The sequence below is a fragment of the Dromiciops gliroides genome, chromosome 4 (assembly GCF_019393635.1).
Source record: "Dromiciops gliroides isolate mDroGli1 chromosome 4, mDroGli1.pri, whole genome shotgun sequence".
NCBI classification, from domain to species: Eukaryota; Metazoa; Chordata; class Mammalia; order Microbiotheria; family Microbiotheriidae; genus Dromiciops; species Dromiciops gliroides.
This window is the reverse complement of record NC_057864.1, coordinates 366,860,043-366,866,482: the sequence shown is the minus strand read 5'-3', so window position 1 is coordinate 366,866,482 and position 6,440 is coordinate 366,860,043.

The window sequence follows — 6,440 nt, the reverse complement described above, 5'->3', positions numbered from 1 at the left end:
GTCCCCCACTGTCACACCACTTTATATAGTTGATGAGTAGGCACCCAGCTAGGTCAGCAAAGCAGGCTAGGAAAATTGCCATAGGGGTTGGGTGCTAGGCCACTAAGTTTCTTTCTTCAATTAAAAAAAGTTTTATTTTCTTTTTGTTCTTTTTCTTTTTTATATTTTTTGCATCACTGTGACTTCTCAATGACACCCCCCCCCCGACCCTGCACTGGAACAAATACAGTCAAGCAAAATAAATAAAAAACATTTGCCTGAGATAAAAATATAAATTTTATTCTTCACTTTACTTCTACCATCTTTTTTATAGATAGGGAAGAAGCATGCTTCGTCATCATTTCCTCTGAAGTCCTGAAGGCTCACTGCATTAACTAGGAAGACAACTAAAGCCTTTCAATGTTGTTTTCCTTAACAATATTATAGCCATGGGGGCAGCTAGGTGGTGTAGTGGATAAAGCACCAACCCTGGATTCAGGAGGACCTGAATTCAAATCCAGAGTCAGACACTTGATAGTTACTAGCTGTGTAACCCTGGGCAAGTCACTTAACCCTCATTGTCTCAAAAAACAAACAAACAAACAAACAATATTATAGTCATAATGACAATTGTTTTTCTGTGACTGGTTACTTTTTTTAAGGTAGTTTCTAAGGGTGCAGTCCACTAACCAACTTATTTTCTCCTTCCACTCACACCAATTGGTTGTACATGGCAACCAGTCTATAAGGCAAATATTCTTTGGCCTACTCAAACCTTGCTGTCATCCAGACTCTGAAAATCTCTATTCCCTGGAACTAAGTGGCAACAAATCATGTTTAAAATGAAGTTGGTCAGTGGATAAAGAACTAGCTCTCGATTCAGGGGTACTTAAGTTCAAATCTACCCTCAGACACTTAACACTAGCTGTGTGACCCTGGACAAGTCATTTAACCCTTATTGCCCTGCCCTCCCCCCCCAAAAAAAAGAAGTTGGCTGTTGATTCTGCCTTGGGATTTGATGCTAAATATGGCTTTAAGGGACAACTGGTAAAAATAAAGCAAAACAAAAACAAAGCAATGTTTGAAAATCATTTATTCACACTAATAATTCAATGTATTCTCACATATGACATTAGCTTGGCAAAGAGTTTAAGATTGTGTTGATGCTAACAATCTTTTCCTAGCTTTATTTTTTTCTTGAGTTTAATATTATTTTATTTTATTTTTTCCAATTACATGTAAAGATAGTTTTCAACATTCATTTTTGTAAGATTTTGAGTTCCAAATTTTTCTCCTTCCCTCTTTCCTCCTGATACCAGCAAGCAATCTGATATAGGTTATACATTACAATCATGTTAAACATATTTCCACATTAGTCATGTTATAAGAGAAGAATCAGAAAAAAAGGAAAAAACACAAGAAAAAAGAAACAACAACAACAACAAAAGTGAAAATAATATGCTTCAATCTGCATTCAGACTCCATAGTTCTTTTTCTGGATGCATAGAACATTTTCCATCATGAGACTTTTAGCATTGTCTTGGATCATTGTATTGCTGAGAAGAGCTAAGTCTATCACAGTTGATCATCACACAATGTTGTTGAGACTGTGTACAATATTCTCTTGGTTCTGCTCATTTCACTCAGCATTAATTCATATAAATCTTCCCAGGTTGTTTTGAAATCTGTCCACTCATCATTTCTTACAGCACAATAGTATTCTATTATATTCATATGCCACAACTTGTTTAGCCATTCCCCAATTGATATGCATCTCCATATTTTACCATCATGAAAAGGGTTGCTATAAGTATTTTTGCCCATATAGGTCCTTTTCCCTTTCTTATGAACTCTTCGGGACCTAGTAGTGGCATTGCTAGATCAAAAGGTATGCACAGTTTGGTTGCCCTCTAGGCATAGTTTCAAATTGCTCTCCATAATGGTTGGATCAGTTCATAACTCCACCAACAATGTATTAGTGTTCAAATTTTCTCACATCTTCTCCAACATTTATCATTTTCCTTTTTTGTCATATTAGCCAATTGGATAGGTGTGAGTTGGTACCTCAGAGGAGTTTTAATTTGCATTTCTCTAATCAGTAGTGAATGAAAACATTTTTTATATGGCTATAGATAGCTTTAATTTCTTCATCTGAAAACTGCCTGTTAATATCCTTTGACCCTTTCTCAACTGGGGAATGACTTGTATTCTTATGTTTGATTCAGTTCCTCTATATATTTTAGAAATGAGGCCTTTATCAGAAATATTTGCTATAAAAATTGTTTCCCAACTTTCTGCTTTCCTTCTTTTTTTTCTTTTTTCTTTTGCAGGGCAATGAAGGTTAAGTGACTTGCCCAGGGTCACACAGCTAGTAAGTATCATGTGTCTGAGGTCAGATGTGAACTCAGGTCCTCCTGAATCCAGGACCAGTTCTTCATCCACTGTGACACCTAGCTTCCCCCTCTGCTTTCCTTCTAATCTTTGTTGCACTGGTTTTGTTTGTGCAAAACCTTTAAAAATTAATGTAATTGGGGCAGCTAGATGTCGCAGTGGATAGAGCACTGGCCCTGGAGTCAGGAGTACCTGAGTTCAAAACCGGCCTCAGACACTTAACACTTACCAGCTGTGTGACCCTGGGCAAGTCACTTAACCACAATTGCCTCACTAAAAAAAAATTAATGTAATCAAAATGATTCATTTTGCATTTCATAATTTTCTCTATCTCCATCTTTGGTCATAATTTTTTTCCCTTTCCAAAGATCTAACAAGTAAACTCTTCCTTCCTTTTCTAATTTGCCTAGCTTTCTCCTAGCTATCTCCTAGCTTTCTAAAGGGCAACCTGCCTCTTGGGATACGACTTTATACATCTTTATTAATTAGTGCATTGTTTTACAATGCCTCACTCAGAGAATTGGTGCCCAAGGGTGGGGACGACCACAATGGCGCTTAAGCACAACATGGAAGAGTGGAAAAAGCATTGGTAACAGAATTATTCTTTTATTCCCATATCAGGAGTCATCTGAGCTCTACCACAAATTAGCAGATTGGCTTTGGGCAAGTCACTCTATTTCTTTGAAATGTAGTTTCTTTATCTGTAAAATTACAATGTTGGGGATAGTGGGGTAGGCTGGTAAAAAAAAACAACAGAGTACCTAGGTTTAAAATGATAGTTGTGCTGCTTATTGTTCATGTATGTTTATTTCTCTGAGCTTTGATTTCCTATGTTCAGTTAAGCATCACTGATTACAACTCTGGAGGTCAATAGGACTTAGATGCAGATGAATATGTGACTAGAATATTTTAGCTTAATATCAACTTTCAGATCAATCAGCCAATAGATGAAAAGTGATTTACTGAATATCAATTGTGTGATGTTACTACCTGACATAGATAGATAGCTGGACATACACATTCATTTTCTCTCTCTCTCTCTCTCCCTCCCTCCCTCCCTCCCTTCCCTCTAACACAGGCATATGAAAAGTTAGAAACTGGAGGCAGTCAGTGCTAAATGACTCATAGCAACCAATGATTTCCAAAACTTTTTGGTGGTGCACCCTATCAGCAAAGTGTATGAGCACAAGGCCCAGCTTGTTTCACCTAAATGAAGTCTTTCTTGCTTTCTCTAGATGCAAGTTTCTTCCTCATCAAATTATCTTATATTTTATTTTGTAGATATTTTATATATATATACACATATTTATATCTCTATCATCTATCTGTATATGTATATATTTGTATGAGTGTATACATACATATATGTGTATATATACATGTCTATCAGTATATGTGTATCATGTCTATTTGTATGTGTATATATGTAGATATATTACATATATATCTAAATATATGTCTGTCTATCTATCTATCTATCTATCTATCTATCTATCTATCTATCTATCTATCTATCTGTCTGTCTGTCTGTCTGTCTGTCTGTCTGTCTGTCCGTCCGTCCGTCCGTCCGTCCGTCCGTCCGTCCGTCCGTCCGTCCGTCCATCCATCCATCCATCTATCTATCTATCTATCTATCTATCTATCTATCTATCTATCTATCTATCTATCTATCTATCTATCTATCTATTATCTATCTATCTATCTATCTATCTATCTATCTATCTATCTATCTATCTCTTCTTCTTGTTGTTGTTTTTTCTTTGTTCCCCAAAAGGACCATGACGTTGGGCTGATGTCATGACTTGCACTAAATTAGATATAAGTGAGGGAAGGCTATGCAAGGTCACCAACCTCACTCTTTCCTCCAGAGCCATCTGGATCCAGTTTCAATATGTACAACAGGATGACTGGATATGGCCCCAGATGTTTAAGGCAATTGGGGTTAAGTGACTTGCCCAGGGTCACACAGTTAGTGTTTGAAGCTGAATTTGAACTCAGGTCTTCCTGACTCCAGGGCCAGTGTTTTATCCACCTAGCTGCCCCCCCCCCCTAGCTATTTATCTATCAATCTAGACTAAACTTTTCAAGGTTAGAAACTGTTTTACTTTTATCTTTATATTCCAGTACCTAGCACAATACTTGGCACATAGTAGATATGTAATTCAATTGACGCTCATCTTCTACCAACATCCTGACTTCCCCACCCCCAAACTTCCTTGGAGCTGTTGCCACTTCTGCCATCATGCTTCTTGCAGAATTCTAGTGGGTCCTAGTCTGATCACCCCATACCTGGCTATCCTGGCTCCCGACTTGGATTCCATCTCTCCTTCAGCTACAAATTCCTTTCCAAACTTTGGAGTGGAATAAGAAAAGGAGAGAGGAACCAGTAGCCACTCTGCTGCCACAGCAATACTAAGATAAAGCAGCCTCTACTTGAAACCAGGTATGCCAGAGACAAGGACATCCTCAACTCTTATTTTCTTCAGGCACTCTCACTGATCTCTTCCATGGTGGCTGTTTAAAAGCCAGTGTTTTCTTCCTCCTCTAATTACCTATAGCACTTATCTATATCAGTGGTCCTCAAATTTGGATGTAAACAACAGACTAAAGGATGAGGAAGAGAGCAGTGAGAGTGCCAAATTTGGGGACTTCTAATGTAGTTAATAAGTGCTATAGGTATCACGAGGAAGAAAAAAGCACTGGCTTTTTAATAGCCACCATCCTTCCAATAACCCAGGTTCTCATCTTTGGAGTCATCCTTGACTCTTTCTGTTCCTTCTGCACCCCTGCCCCTTCTTGTTTGACAACACTTTTCACATACACCACCTCCTTTTTACATACCTGATCACCTCCTTTTTCAGACTAATTTTTTTTCAAACTATTCTTAACCTCTCACATAAATTATTATAATATATTCCTAATTAGTCTCTCTGCTTCTAATCTTATCTCCTTTCTAATCCATCTTCTTTTTAAATCGTAGTGTCTCTAACAGCTAGCACAGTGGCTCAAACTTAGAAGTGTTTATTGCATAGAATTTAATTGAAAGATATGAGATGGAACAATTAGAAAGATAAAGGGAGAATCAAGGTAAGTTAGAGTCACTGGGTCCAAGAGAATACTGAGTTTCTAGGAGATGGTAGTCAATAGTGTCAAATGCTGGAGAAAGATCAACAAGACTGAGGACTAGAAAAGAAAAAAATCAGGTTTGGCAATTAGAAGATTGCTGGTGACCTTTTAAGAATGCAGTTTCAGTAAGATAGCGACAGAAGAAGTCAGATTATCGGAAGTTAAGTTGTAAATAAATAGTGAGGAAATGGACTTTGTCCATGGAGGTAGACTTCATTTGGTGCTAGGTAATGAAGAAGAGAGAAATCAGATGTTAGTTAACTCTAGCAGCAGTTTTAAGTGAAATCTTTAAAAAATGTATTTATTTATCTTATTCTTAATTTATGGAATAAAATAAGCGTTTCTATGACATAGTATAATAAGAAAGATGATTACACATGAAACTCCAAATCTATTATGTTCAACTTGCTATTCCTTTTAAATATATAACAAATTTATCAAGTAAATTTCTTTTCCCCCTTTTCTACCATTACACACAAGTTCATGTGTGTATAAGCACATATATGTCTATGTAAAATCATTCTGTACATACTTCTATTTATCAATTCTTTCTCTAGATGCAGATAGTGTCTTTCTTCCTATCTTTTTTGGTTAATTTAGGTATTTCTAACAGTCAAAATATCATTCACTCAAAGTTGTTCTTAAAACAATGTTTCTGTTTATGCAATGTTCTCTTGATTCTGCTCACTTCATTCTTCATTATTTCACGCAAGTTTATCCATGTTTTTCTGTGATCATCAAGCTCATCATTTCTTATAACACAGTAGTATTTCATCACAATCATGTACCACAACTTGTTCAGCCATTCACTACTTAACAGGCATCCCTGCAATTTTTAGTTCTTTGCCAACACACAAAGAGCTGCTATAAATATTTTAGAACATAAAGGTTATTTACCTTTTTCCCTAATCAACTTGTAAATAGACCTAGTAGTGGTTTTGCTG